Here is a 15415-nt window from a genome sequence, read left to right as displayed (position 1 = left end):
GATAGTGGGTTCATGCCTCTAGTAATCTGGGAGAGTGACAATAACTTCTAAGGTTGTAGATGTGATGTTGCTACTAGGTATAAAATAACAATGCTTTGTCTAAGGATAATTCTATTGTTTACTTTACACACTTTGCTTAATGCAATAATCTATTGCTTGCAACTAAATACTGAAAGGGGTGCGCACGCTAACCTGAAGGTGGATTATAACTCATAGACGCATTTGGGTTATGTTGTAACGCCCAAATGAATCTCATAGTAATCGTCTTGTCATGTCTGGACTTTATTCTGTCGATTGCTCAGCTGTAATTTGTTCACCCAACATGTTATTTATCTTTATGGGGAGACAACTCTAGTGAACTGTGGATCCCGGTCCTTTCTTTTAAACTGATAAATTCATCTACTGCAAACACTTGTTCTGTTTACTTACTGCAAGCACTATTCTCTTTATTTCACTGCAAACAAACATCTTTTCCACACTATACGATTAATACCTTTTTTTCGGGAAAACCGGTGAGATTGACAACCTCACTGTAAGTTGGGGCAAAGTATTTTGGTTGTGTTGTATGTAGGTACCATGTTGTTGCTGACGCTGGTAGTGCGTCCTGCCAAAAGTCAGCTAGAAACACCTTCAGAAGTGATTTCTTTCTCCTACTGGTCGATTAAACCTTGGTTTCTTACTAAGGGAAAACTTGCTACTATGCTTATCATACCTTCCTCTTGGGATTTTCCAACTGCATTACCCTGCACAACATCAAGTTTTTCTGGCGCCGTCGCCGGGGAGAAAGAAGATTTCTGCAAGGGGATTCTCTCATCTCCAATCTCTTTACTTTGTTATTGTTCTGCTTAGTTTATTTTACTTTGTCTTGTTTGCTTCATTATATCGAAAACACACAAAAATTAGTTTATTTTATAGTTGTTATTTTGTTGCGTTATTTTTAGCTCATTATGTTGATCGTGAGGTACATTCTGAAAGACCTATCAATATGTAGTGGTTCTATAATTGGGAGAGATAACATTGAAGAGTTCTTTAATCGTGTTAGTAAGCATAAAGATATTGAGGCTAGGTCCTTAGTAGAACTTGCCCCTAATTATGAAACTGTTGCAGCTTATTTAGTTCAAATATTGGAGGCTAGGTTTGTTAGCCTTAACCCCATAATGCAACAAATTTTTCTTAAACTTCATGAAGTTGAGGATGATGAAAAGAGAGATTTTATCCTGGAAACTTTGCTTAAAGAATTTACAGAGGTTGTTATAGAAGCTAGGAAAGTCTTTGATCGGTTTAAGATACTAGGCTCATGTGTAGATGTTATGGGTACACTTGAAAAGATAGACAAAACCAAATCTAAAAATAGGGAGAAAATAAAATTACAAATACCTTTCAAACTCGTAGAAATGCATGAAGCTTTGGAAAAGAATTTTGATTGGATTGTTCCTGAAAACCCATTTGATGAAAGTAGTGAACCCAAAAGTGTTGAGAGATGGTCTTCTAAAACTTATATGGATAAAATAAAATTCCTTGTTGAAAAGACTTCTGGCATTGATCTTGACGCTTCTTCACTTGAAAATACTTGACGCCAGCTCTTTTTCTGCGTCTAGCTGAAAGTCGTTAAAGAAAAGCACTCTTGGGAGATAATCCATGTTTTATTTCTTTAATTTTTATTTTATTGAGTCTTGGAAGTTGTTACCTCTGTAATAACCTCTACTTATTATATTTATTTCATTTTTGTGCCAATAATAGTCCATAATAGGAAGAAAGTAAGATTTGGGAAAGTTGTTGTCCTGAAATAGATTCTCTGTTATCACCAAACAAATTCGTATTCCCAGCCAGGACGTAATTGTGAGCTGATAATGTTTGAGCATATGCCCCAGGTTATTATCTAACTTTCGTTAGTTTTGAACCTTTCGATTTGAGAAACAGAGGATTTACAAAAAAAAAACTATCTTTACCTGTTGTTCTATTTTGACAGATTTCTGCCACTATTTGTGTTTGCCTCTTAATCTCTTTCGTTTTGAGTTCTTTTGGGAGAAAAAGATTTTTGAAGAAGTTGCTACAGTAGATAATGTTTTAATGGATGTTTAACATATGTTAGAACTGAACCCAAGTGGATTTATTTTTTTATTACACTAATGCTGCTAATGAAAATTGTGTGAAGTTTTGTATGAAGGATGTTTTCAAGTGTAGGGAGAGAAGAATGATGTAATACGATGAAGTATGGACAAATGCTCAAGCTTGCGGATGCCCATGCCACCCCAAGAAATATCCAAGAGGTACAAGCGTCAAAGCTTGGGAATGTCCAAGGCATTCCCTTCTTCACAAACAAAGTATGAGGTCATCTTTCAAGACGCTATATTTTTATTGCTTCATATGATATGTGTTGTTCTTGGAGAGTCTTTATTTTTGTTTTTAGATTTGTTTTGTTTTATTTGCTGTAGAGTATGGTTGTATCCCAACATATTTGTTTTGGAGAATGACATACTCCATTTTAATTGCATAGAACACTCTAGTTTTCACTCCTATTGTTCTGCGACTGTTCTCTTTTGCTAGTACTGTGTTTAGCTCTGGTTTTCCACTCGTATTTTATTCAGAGCTTGTTAGTTTTCTTTAGTAAGGTATGATTAGCTCTCTAGTGTTTATTGATTATTATCTATGAGAATTGTTTCAAATAAATTGATTGGTATTGGGAACGAGTAAAATGTTTCATGCTTATAGTGATGCAAAAGGAAGCTTGTTTAGACGGTGGCATAGACTTTGGCATGTTATGTTGGATGTTATTTTAATCATATGCTTAGTAGTTACTACCTCCATCCCAAGGAATAAGGCGCACGCGTATTCCAAGGAAACTTTGACCATAAAAATTGAGCAACAAAATCTTGGTTATATTATATGTAATTAGTATCGTTGGATTCGTATTGAAAAACAATTTCTAATGATGTTAATTTCATATAAATAATCTTTATATATTTGAAGTAATTCTTAGTCAAACGAAAAGCACGTAAAACGAGAACACCTTATTCCTTGAATCGGAGGTATTGTTGTAGCATGACTTGTCTCAAATAGCTAAGAGTGCTTAATGTGTCATTGAAAGAATCATGTGTTGTTTCCATCATATAAAAGCATAGTATTGTGGTATCCTCCTTTGATGCTTTATTGAGTTGACTTGGCACATACTTACATCATGTTATGACTACAAACCAGTCACCTAAAGCCTCTATCATTTTGTTTTTGACTTGTAATATCACTTTATGCTTTGATTAATAATGTTTTGTCGCTATGCATGATTATGGCCATTCTTTTGATAGCCTTCGCATGTACTGAGTATGAGCTCTACTCGTGCGTCCAACTCCCAAAAAACCAAAGTTTGCCAATTGTGTCCACCATATGTGGTATTTCACCACCACTCCAAAGTGAATTGCTTGTGTGCTACTTTCAAACCTTTAAAGATTATTACATGTTTTGTTTTTTGTTTTAGCTCATGAGGAAGTGCTGAATGCTTTATCATCTCTTTCATGTTTATTATGGCTTCACACCTTGACTAGCATCCATAATGTGCTAGTCCTTAATCTTGCAAAAGAGCAGGCGCGGGTGCCCAGCCCACTAAATATAAATTGAACCAATAATCTAAATCTTCTAACACTATGTACTTGAGAAATCATGAACTTAGCTTGTTTAAACAAAGGAGAAGAGGAACTTTATTGTTCTCTCTATCGGAGCCTCTCTTGAAGCCATTAAACATGAAAGGATGATAGATCATTTGATGTCATTCGTTGACATAGACATACATACCTCTCAAAATATATTTTCAACACCTCTATTGCATTCAAAATAAAAAAGCTCTAGCACATGAGTAATGTTGCTTCCCTCTGCGCAGGGTCTTTCTTTTACTTTTATGTTGAGTCTTCATCTTCTTACTTTATGCACCAATTAAGAGAGCACAGTTGTCATTCTGAGTATAATGTGCATAGTCCCAAAATTTATTATTGATTGATTCATGATTATGTTATTGCTTGTTCTCAAATTACTTGTATCTAGTCACCCTTTGAACTTTAAAAGTGTCCTGACATTTTTTTTTCTATTCCATAAAGGACAAGTTGAGTACCACTTTGCTATGTTTGCTCTATGCTAAAAAAACAAACAGTTGCTTTCAGTGCACTATTATTCATGATCTTTTGTTTGAGTTACTCCTCATGTTGTAACATAGTTGCTAAGTTCTATTGTTAGAATTATATCTATCATCCTATGTTTAGAGTACTTTAATCCCGGCTCACAATGCTTTTACAATAACTTGATCAAGATTGTGTTGGCTTCATGTCACCTCAAAAATTATGTTTATTATCACTTACCTCCTCGAGGATGAGCAGGAGTTAAGCTTGGGGATGCTCATATGTTGCAAACGTATCTATAATTTTTTATGTTCCATGCTTGTTTTTACACCATTTTCTATATGTTTTGTTTACACTTCGTTGCACTTTTATGCATTTTCTGAAACTAACCTATTGACAAGATCACTGTTAAAAAAATCGGCCGATTAACCAGTTAACTGGCCGATTAATCCCTACTTGGAGGGCCACCGAGTAGCCGATAAACTGATTAATCGGCCAATAAGTTGATTAACTGGCCGTTTAACTGGCCGATTAGTCCATTAATCCCCAACTCGTCAGCTGACCGATAAGTTACCAGTTAACGGTTTCCCCAACAGTGGACAAGATGCCATAGTGCCAGTCCCCTGTTTTCTGTTGTTTTGTATTTCAAAAAAGTTGTACAGGAAATATTCTTGGAATTGGACGAAACAAAAGCCAAAGTTCCTATTTTACTGTAGAGAAGACGGGGTCCAGAGGAGAGACGGAGCCGAAGCCAGGAGGTGGCCACACCACCCCTAGGCGCGGCCCAGCCCCTGGTCGCGCCTCGGAATGGTGTGGACCCCTCGGGCGCCCACCGACGTCGCCCTTCCGCCTATTTATTCATCTGATCGGGAACAACCTAAATACCCGAGCCTCCGTCCACGAAAAGTTTCATCGCGGTCACCATTATCAACCCTAGCTCGGGAGGGTTCTGAAGTTCTTCCCGGCACCCTGCCGGCGAAGGAGATCATCACCGGAGGCCTCTACATCGCCATGCCCGCCTTCGAAGTGATGCGTGCGTAGTTCATCTCTGGAGTACGGGTCCATAGGAGTAGTTAGATGGTTGTCTTCCCCACTTTATTCTTCATATTTATATCTTGTGAGCTGCCTATCATGATCAAGATCATCTTTATATAATGCTACATGTTGTGTTTGCTGGGATCCGATGAATATTGAATACTATGGTTTAGATTGATTACATACTTGTCATATGTTATTTGTGATATTGCATGCTCTCCGTTGCTAGTAGATGCTCTGGCCAAGTATGTTCTTGTGGCTCCAAGAGGGAGTATTTATGCTCGATAGTGAGTTCATGCCTCTAGTAATCTGGGAAAGTGACAATAACTTCTAAGGTTGTAGATGTGATGTTGCTACTAGGGGAAAAATGCTTTATCGAAGGATAATTCTATTGTTTACTTTACACACTTTGCTTAACACAATAATCTGTTGCTTGCAACTTAATACTGAAACGGGTGCAGACGCTAACCGGAAGGTGGATTATTAGTCATAGACGCAGTTGGATTACGGTCTATGTATCATGTTGTAATGGCCAAATGAATCTCATAGTAATCATCTTGTCATGTATATGATCTTTATTTTGTCAATTTCCCAGCTGTAATTTGTTCATCCAACATGTTATTTATCTTTATGGAGAGACACCTCTAGTGCACTGTGGACCCGGTCCTTTCTTTTACACTGATAATTCATCTGCTGCAAACACCTGTTATGTTTACTTACTGCAAGCATTGTTCTCTTTATTTCACTGCAAACAAATATCTCTTTCCACACTATACGGTTAATCCTTTGTTTTCAGCAAAACCGGTGAGATTGAGAACCTCACTGTAAGTTGGGGCAAAGTATTTTGGTTGTGTTGTGTGTAGGTTCCACGTTGTTGCTGACGCTGGTGGCGCGCCCTGCCAAAAGTCAGCTAGCAACACCTTCAAAAGTGATTTCTTTTATCCTACTGGTCGATTAAACCTTGGTTTCTTACTGAGGGAAAACTTGCTATTGTGCTCATCATACCTTTCTTTTGGGGGTTTCCCAACTGCATTACCCTGCACAACACCACATATATGTCATGCCACCATCTGAGAAGGAGGAGAAGAAGAACCCCTAGAAGAAGAAGAACCCCTTACCCTTCACGATGGACCTTTTGTGTACTGATATTTCTAGTAGCTAGGGTTGCAATGAAGATATGTTTGCACACAAATTAATTCATAGTAGTTAGGGTCATGGTGATGAACTCCTTGTGAAATATCTACTATAGTGCTTGTTATCTTTTATGTGTGACTGTGGAGGTAAGGTCACTAGTATTGGCATAGCCGTTAGGTGCCCACCGATTAGTCTACCTGGTTTGGCTGTTTATGGAGGCGGACCAACACAACGATTCACCAAGCTAGACCCACACGTAATATTGACTTGGAGTACAAGAAAGAGTAATCTAGAATAACTCTTGAAAGCCACAACTTGGTTACATATAAAGAAAGGTAGGGGCATCCTTTGGGGAGACACGATATTAGATGTAGAAAACTCCTTCCACCTATGGTGGCTCCATGTAACACAACTATGATCATATACTGGATTTCTAGTAGGACGCATCGATCCTCCACCACAGGGATGTGAACCTGGGTACGTAGTGTGCAAATCTCGCTCCCGGATTCTTATAGGCTGCCTTCTTTATCGAACTCAAGTCCATAATATATGGACACCACTTGGGAGAAGTGGTTATCACACACATGGGGTCAGATGCATCCAAACACAAAAGTTTGCATCACACATGTCAAAAGTGCTTCCATGCAGGCCACAAAACGGGCAACATAATGTGCCCCAACTCATGCTTCACAAGCTACCAAATAGGTTGCAGAACATAGCCCAATTCCTATATTTTCTCAGCACTGCCCATCCCAGCATTGCCCAGATGGGCCACGAAAAGCCTGCAAGCTACCAAACGTTCCATCAATGTCCAAATGTTTCATCCAAGAAAGGAAAATGGGAAAATAGTTTCAAGAAGTAAGCATTAATTTAGAGTAGATGGTAGTATGCAAGTACCATATTTAGTATTATTTATTATTTTCTTCAGTTTGTAAGGCTTTATAATTGACCACTATAGAAAATGGGACATACAAATGAACATTGTTGAATTCTCTTTCGTCGTTAAATTTGTCTCTCTTGCTAGCCTTTCACATAATAAACATGATATAGTGTGTGTTCCGAAAAAATACCTGGAACCAAGTTATTATGTTGACGTGTGTCCACCATACCTACCTATATGTGGCATTAATTTTCATTCCAAGTAAATTTGTCATGTGCTATTAAATTTCGAGACCTCTTGTTTGTGTCTGTGTTTATAACTCATAGGGAAGTGGTGAAGAAGATTTTGATCTTTCATGCTAAATATGATCAACATGTTCCATTGGTATCTTGAACATGTATTTTAGTGTATGATGATTTATTGTGTTACACACTTGAAGTATATGTTATCTATTTAGTTCATATGCTGAATATTGTTTCTATTTACTTGTCGATGATTTATTTATTTTAGTAGAAATGATAAGAGTGAACTTTATATCTATTGACAACAAACTCCAAAGTCTATGTTTATGTATCACCTTTATGCTGAAGGACGAGCATAGGTTAAGCTTGGGGATGCTGATACATGTAAAATGTATCCATAAATAGTTTATTGTGTTATATTCCATCATATCCTTTGATGTTTATTTGAGTTATAATGATTTGAGTTATTTTCCAAAAGGTCCCCTTTATTTTAGTTATAACTTTGCAGAACAGAAAAGTCATCTTTTGTGTATTGTTAGATTTTACGAACCTTCTCAAACTCAAAAGAACCTGGAATTTTGACCACTGAAGTTTTCACCAGATAATAAACTTGGCAAGAAGAAGAGAGGTAAATAGGCGGGGAAAAGGACGAGAAGCCCGCCATGGGGCGAACCAAACATCCTTCCACGTCATGAGTTATTCTCCCCCTCGTCCATCCGATCGACCTCACTCTTTTGTATGTGCCACTCCTTATTAACCTAAATCAGACTATAATATGGCCTTGATTGCGGTCACAAGATGGGCGCAGGTGGATAGATAAACATATAAATAGAGGGCCAACAGTCCACTGTCGAGAGAGTTTCGAGGGGGAAACACTACAAAATTGCCTCCGGGTGGCTCCGCCTCCTCCGGTGTCGTTTTCATCACCATCGTCATCTCCATCAATCCCTCCATCATCATGTCCATGTGTGATTAAACCTGTTGTAGGCGTGGAGTGTAACGAGAATTGGAAGAGATAATTTATGTAGTATATGATTTATCGTTATGTTTGTGGAGGCTAGTTTGAAGATGATCTTTGTGATATGTTAAATAACTTTTATATGCGTAATGCTTGTTACCATAGCTTGAGTAACATGATTTTAGTCCTAAAATTTTATTGATCCATCATATATATTAGTGTATTGATTGCGCTCACAAGATGAGCGGAGTTGTATTACTTGTTACAGTATGCAACCTGCGAACCCGGGAGTGACATGTAGGAAAACAAAAGAGATATGCTTAAAATTTGAGGTTTTCATGTGTTCATGAAGTGTTAATGCGTTAATCCATGTGACTTCAAAAGGTCATCCTTAATTATAGGAAGTTCCTTGAGTGGCATCGATGAAATGAGAGGGTAGGCTAGTTGATATAGTTCAATTTTGCACGTAAGCACGTACAACTAAATATAGATCACATGACTACAAATGATAGTTCTATTGATAATTTTCATTAATTTCCGTGAAGAAAATATTATTATACCAATGATATCATCCATGCAATGTCCCATTTATCATCCCATGGCTTTGTTTTAATCGTTGCTTGACCTCAACAACAACAAAGCTGCATCTAATTTTCAGCACCTCACTTTTTTGTTCTTTACTTTTCCAAAATTTTACTTCTAGTAGTTTAGATTTATGCAAAGCAATCATCCTAGTTTGTTTGTGCACAGATAAATAGATAATAAAAATTGTGACACTCTAAATGTAGAGAATAAATAACATCCTCGTGGGATTGACAACCTATCAAATTTGATACTAACCATGTGCACTTGCAGGACATAAAACCCTTTTTTGCTGGTGTTCCTAGGGAGCGTGGTGCTTAAATATTTTATTCTTGTTTGCACTAGGAATTAGTTTTAGTTTCAGATTTGCATTTACTTTTATCATACATAAAACAAAAAAAATAGAAAATATAAAAATAGCGTAAAAACTCATGCTATGTCCGTAAAGAAGGATATCGATGACTCCTTGTGGAAGTATTTGAATGCTGCTAAGATTACAAAACATAGATAATCACAAAAGGGAAACAACTAGATGGTTTCTTGAATATCCTAAATCCTATTGCAATTGAGTTGTTTGAAAATCATGATATAACTCATTGCTCTAAACACATTGGTAGACACTTTGAAATTTCAATGTAAGTTCCATAAACAACATGTTATTGCATATTGACATTGGATGGATTATGCTCATCCAGGTATATATGGAACAAGTATATACTTTTTCTATATTTTCATGGCATCTTATGATTTAGAAACTTTCATTGACAAATACTATGAAACAAGTGTTGTTGCTAGTAAGTTTAAAAGTGAACATTGCTGCCCAAGAGAGGACAAATATTTTGCAGAAAAAATAAGATAAGAATATGAACATAAAAGAGGAGAGTGGTGAGGAAGAGAAAAAAGATAATAAATAACCCATGATCCCACCTAATCTTGGGGATGTGTGGGAACCTCAACGCATCCTCGCACTGCCTTCGGTCACACTACCTATTTTGTACTGCAACGCATTTCGTTCGTTCGCAGTACATGACATAGTGGTCTAGCAGTGCCATTGCCATATAGTGCACTTTTGTACTGCAACACACTGTATTCGGTCTCACTGCTTCTGTCAAATTGCACTGCGCGGTGTTCTGGTAGTACCCTGCTCACGCACTACCCTTTTGTATTGTGTTGCCTTCGATCGGAGTGCACGATGCAGTGTTCTACTAGTGCCATGGTTGTCTGCCTATTGGTACGACATTGCACTGCCTGCGGTCGCACTGTACAACCCGGTGTTCTGGCAGTGCCCTTCCTGCGCCCTACCTTTTTTATGCATTTCATTGTCTTCGGTCGCTTTGCACGATGCGGTATCCTGGCTGTGCGCCGCCCGAGAGATGCTTTTTTTTTATTGCAGTGAATTGCCTTCCTTTTCGCGGTGGATTTTATTTTTGGACAAATTTACTACATGACACCGTTATTTTCTGTCGTTTGCCAAAACACACTGGTTGATTGTGTTTTTGCCAGGTACCATTATAATATTACGACACATTTGCCAAAACACATCGCATGGAAAAAAAAGAAAAGTTTGGCACATTGTTTTTAAAACCAGTCATAGCATGGTCATCCCATACAAAAGTGCTAAACTTTCTGTTTTGGGTCATGTGGTGTGTTCTAGAAAATATGTAAAAAATTGTAATGATACTTGACAAACACAAAATCAAACAATGTTGTTTAGCAAACGCAGGAAAATGACAATATCCTGTAGAAAATATTCCCTTTATTTTTCGTAAATTTACAATAACTTGGAAATGGCAAATGTACCAGATTTTGGGAGGTCGTTTGGTTAGTTGAAACTTCTCTCTCATCAATATCCTTCATTGTATAATATTGTGCAACAAAAAATGTTTTGGTTGCATATATATTGTCCCAAGTTCGTCTAAATATTGTTTTTCGAAAAGCCTTAATAGATACTCCATTTATGTCAATGTTTAATGAAGGTCCAGCTTACTAATGAGCCCAACAGATTTTTTTGGAAGTTCGGTACCGCACGGGTAGTTTCAACCAAATCAATGGGCCAGGACGTAATGAATGTCCAACTGAGATTTCCACAAAGATATCTTTGGAAAAGTTTTCGCTGAAGATAAAAAATCTTCATGTGATTTGTGTTACTTAAAAAGTATAACCAAGCTAAATAAAGTGAACATGGTGTAAATATGTTGCCTCTTTAATTGTGGAACAATAGAACATTTATTTCTCTAGTGTCTCTTTGCGCAACTCAACTTCGTTTGGCGCATGCTTAACTTCACTTTTAATATCCATCAACAAACCAGTATTGTAAATATGTTTGGAAATTGGTTGAAAGTCATTGATAGAAACGACAAAGCTAGAATACACATAGGAGTTTCATCTTTGTGCCCATCTATTTGGAAATGCAAAAATAATATCAGTTTTTAACAAGTTGAGAGGTTCACACATTTTGTAGGTTATCCGTATGGTTTTTGTTTTGGGTTCATCGATGGCCCATTTTGCTCTCTGAGGGTCGGCCACAACATATTGATACTGGATGCAACCTTTGGCTGATGGCCGCACATGATACTTATAGTCAGGATTGTCGGCAACATACTAGTAAGTAGGTTGAATGATATTTAATCTATAGATGCTTGTCATTTTTCGCAGGTTTATCCCATATCTCGACAGTATGTGATATAAATGTAATATTTAAATTATGAACTAAGTAATAAATGAGATTTTGTGCATCAATTGATACAGAGGCTAGGGTTTTACTCCATATTTCTTACAAAGCTAATTCTCATTTAACTGAAGAGGAATGAGATCAAAGAGGAGAAAAATAAAGTAAAAAATCAGTGTTTCATCCCCTCCACCGGCGGCGGCGCCTTTCCGTCCCGCCTCATCTGTCCATTCAGGCCTTGGAGGTGTGAAGGACCCCTGTATCTTGTCCGCTGAAAGGTTCCCATTTTTTGTTTTAGTTTTTTTGTGTTCTCTTTGGGATGGTGAGGCAGCGGCGATATCCTTAAATGTGAATAAGATTCTGCCCGCCATATCCTTGCTTTGGCGGTGTGCCTAGCACCACAAAGGGTGCGTGGAGTTCATTGGCGGGGCTTCCTTAGGGCCAAACTGGGCCATGGCCCGCCCAGGTTTTTTGCTAAAAAAACTATTGACTCCTATGTATCCAAAGCCCAGCCCACCAGAACGCACTGGCCTACCCATTGCATTGATTGTCTCCTTTGTTCAGCTCCCAGCACGACAATGGGAAACCCCTCTTTGTCGCTAGGTTTAGCGATTTAGGATGCAAAACAAGGGGGTTCAAGGGGATTGATGGAGCAGGAGCTAGCGACATAGAAGGAAGCAACACCGCGCCTCCACAGCTGCAGGTGCGGCCGCACCGCACGGACATAGACACGGACACCGGACGGCAAGTGACGCGGCGATTGAAATGATCCCCTACTCTTCTCCAATTTCCTTGTTCATTTACTTTCTTTCTTTGCAAATTTTTTTCATCAAGTGACACAGAGTATTGTTTACCAAATTTTTTAATCAATTTTGCAAATTTGAAGATCCACGGCATAAAAGAAATTGAGTAGTAGGCAATGTCTTTAAACAATTTTTTGCGTGCTTTAGGGCTGGCCCGCCCATGGAATTTTTGTAAGCTCCGCCACTGGTGGAGTTGTATGTCCAATGGATTTATGTGTGAAATTTTACCACTGATACATGTATATGTGTGATTTTTTCGAAAAATCTTTGAAATTACGGACCCAACCTTGGGTCGTGTTTACTTTGAGGATTTGTTTTTGTCTGGTGTGCAAAAAAGCAAGAGGGTGGCGGAGCCCGGTACGAGCGGTGCGCATGATCAAAATGATGCATGGAACATAGTGAGCTGTGTCTTGAGACTTAAGATGCGCGTTATTAAGTCATGCATGTTCTCGCCTGGCCTCGGTTGCGCGGTGCTTGACGATCGAGGTGCTAGTAGATGATATACTGTAGATCAGCCATGTGAGCAGGAGTGGGACGAGGGTCCGGTAACAGCGGAGAACACGTGTCAGGAATCGGGACAACGTGAGGTTCAATCCGACGGCAAGCAGACCGTCTGACTTTCCGCAACCAGCACCGGACTTGCGTCACTTGCGCGTCCAAACTAATCATTAGCCAGCGCCCGCCGCGGGCCGGTACCGGCGACCTGGCGTACCGTACGAGTGTACGCCAAGTCGCGCGCGCGCCACTGGCTGGCTGGCTAACATAACATGCGATCACTGACAAAAACGTCATTTTTATAGTAGCACACACGCAAACTTAGCCCTGTGATCAGCTCCCCGGCCCATGATGCGCGCTCCCTAAGCCAAGCCATGTGACCTTGCTAGCACAAACACGGAATGCATACGGCCATGGACGCCGAGACCGATCGTATCGTCGTTCCCACTTCGGTTTTGCCTAGCTATGGGCGTGCCTATAAATGCACCGGCAATGCAGTTCCGTTCGGCCATCGATCAAACCACATCTGTCCATATATAGGAGAGGACCAGTACGTTGGCTGCTAGAAAGTAGTAGGAGTACGTGCACAATTGCTCCTAGCCTGCAAGTATGGTTGGGGTTTCCAGGAATGCAGTTGCACTTGCCACACTCGTCTCCTTGCTTCTCACGTATGGCTGTTGCGCCCAGCAGCGGCACCTCAACTACACCTCCAAGCTGGCCAAGGCCTCCAGCTCCCCATGGCTCCCGGCCAAGGCCACCTGGTACGGCGCCCCCACCGGAGCCGGCCCCGACGACAACGGTAGGTCGCATTACACGCTAGCCGTCCGTGTGCGAGCTTCTGAATTAGCAGTAGTGGTAGAATAACGTTGATCAATGTGTGTGCAGGTGGTGCTTGCGGCTACAAGCATGTGAACCAGTACCCGTTCATGTCCATGGGGTCCTGCGGCAACGAGCCCCTCTTCAAGGACGGCATGGGGTGCGGCGCCTGCTACCGGGTACGTACGTTAAGTAAACTATGGTGGCAATCACGCTTAATTATGTTAGTCACTAGATCGAGTAGATTATTGGTCAGAGCTAAGAAGTACGTAGCTCCGTACGCTCACACACGGTCAACAAATATACGTGGGTAGCATGTTACCGGCTGGTGGTAGTGCATTATTAGTTGACTTCCTGCCTATCCGTTTTCCAGATACGATGCGTCGGCGACCGTTCCTGCTCCGGCAAGCCGGAGACGGTGATGATCACGGACATGAACTACTACCCGGTGGCCAAGTACCACTTCGACCTCAGCGGCACGGCGTTCGGCGCCATGGCCAAGCCCGGCCTCAACGACAAGCTCCGCCACTCCGGCATCATCGACATCCAGTTCAGGCGGGTGCGGTGCAAGCACCAGGGCCTCAACGTCGGCTTCCATGTGCAGCATGGCTCCAACCCCAACTACCTCGCCGTGCTTGTCCAGTACGCGAACCATGAAGGCACCGTGGTGCGAATGGACCTAATGCAGTCCACCAGGAACGGCAGCCCGACGGGAACCTGGGAGACCGATGACCCACTCCTGGGGCGCCATCTTCAGGAGGGACACCAGCCGCCCGCTGCAGGGGCCCTTCTCGCTCCGCATCCGCAGCGAGTCCGGAAAGACGCTGGTGGCCAAGCAGGTCATCCCGGCCAACTGGAAGCCCGACACCGCATACCGCTCCAACGTCCAGTTCCGCTGACCGCTACACCTCGATCTGGCGCCCGATGAACCTCCGGTGTTATACATGTGAATGCCAAGTGGTACAATATTGGTTGTGGGATTTCAATTACTACTACTATAGGTACATGTTGTACGTGTTAGTCGTCTTGTGTGTCCATGTGTGGGAAACGGGAGGCTAGCCGCCATGTGCTACCCCGCCCACTATCACGATTCGAAATCTGATCCATTGTGATCCCAAATCAGGTTTATTCGTAATATTATACCGTACCAAGTGTGGATTATGTCAGGAAATATGCTCCTATCACTCATATATGTTGCAGAAGATCTACTTCATCCCTTTGCAGAAAAAAAAACAAAATCTATTTCACCCATTCTGTTTTCCTAGTCGACATCTGTTTCTGTGGCCCGGGCGTGTAAACATGAACGATGTAATACTTTGGCTGGGTTTCAATGAAATCTATTTCACACATTCTGTTTTCCTAGTCGACATCCCTTTTTACATGTCTAAGCATTTGTGGCCCTTTTCATCTGAAAAATGGTAATATGTGCATTACTGCTCTACACAACCTACTCCATGCATTCTGCGCTCCCCTGTGACTTGTATGAGTTACCTCTAAATTCTGTCATTTCAACAATACGGACCAATTTGTCTCCTTAATGATTGCTTTAAGATATTTACCAAAGTAGCGACTATCAGACTAAATTCGGTGGCTGATTGTGTGGTGCTTCCATCCCAGACTGCTTTTGTGCAAGGTAGATACATCCTAGACGGTGTTGTCACTTTGCATCAAACAATTCATGAGCTGCACCGCAAAAAGT

General features: G+C 40.5%; 1 pseudogene; it reads left to right on the top strand.

Annotated features, from left to right (window-relative positions):
• Positions 1–13509: 13509 nt before the first annotated feature.
• LOC124646458 lies at positions 13510–14615 on the top strand (annotated as a pseudogene).
• Positions 14616–15415: the final 800 nt, after the last annotated feature.

Source organism: Lolium rigidum, chromosome 4 (assembly GCF_022539505.1).
Source record: "Lolium rigidum isolate FL_2022 chromosome 4, APGP_CSIRO_Lrig_0.1, whole genome shotgun sequence".
NCBI lineage: Eukaryota > Viridiplantae > Streptophyta > Magnoliopsida > Poales > Poaceae > Lolium > Lolium rigidum.
The sequence above is the reverse complement of the archived record's forward strand: the minus strand, read 5'-3'. Positions and strand labels throughout refer to the sequence as shown.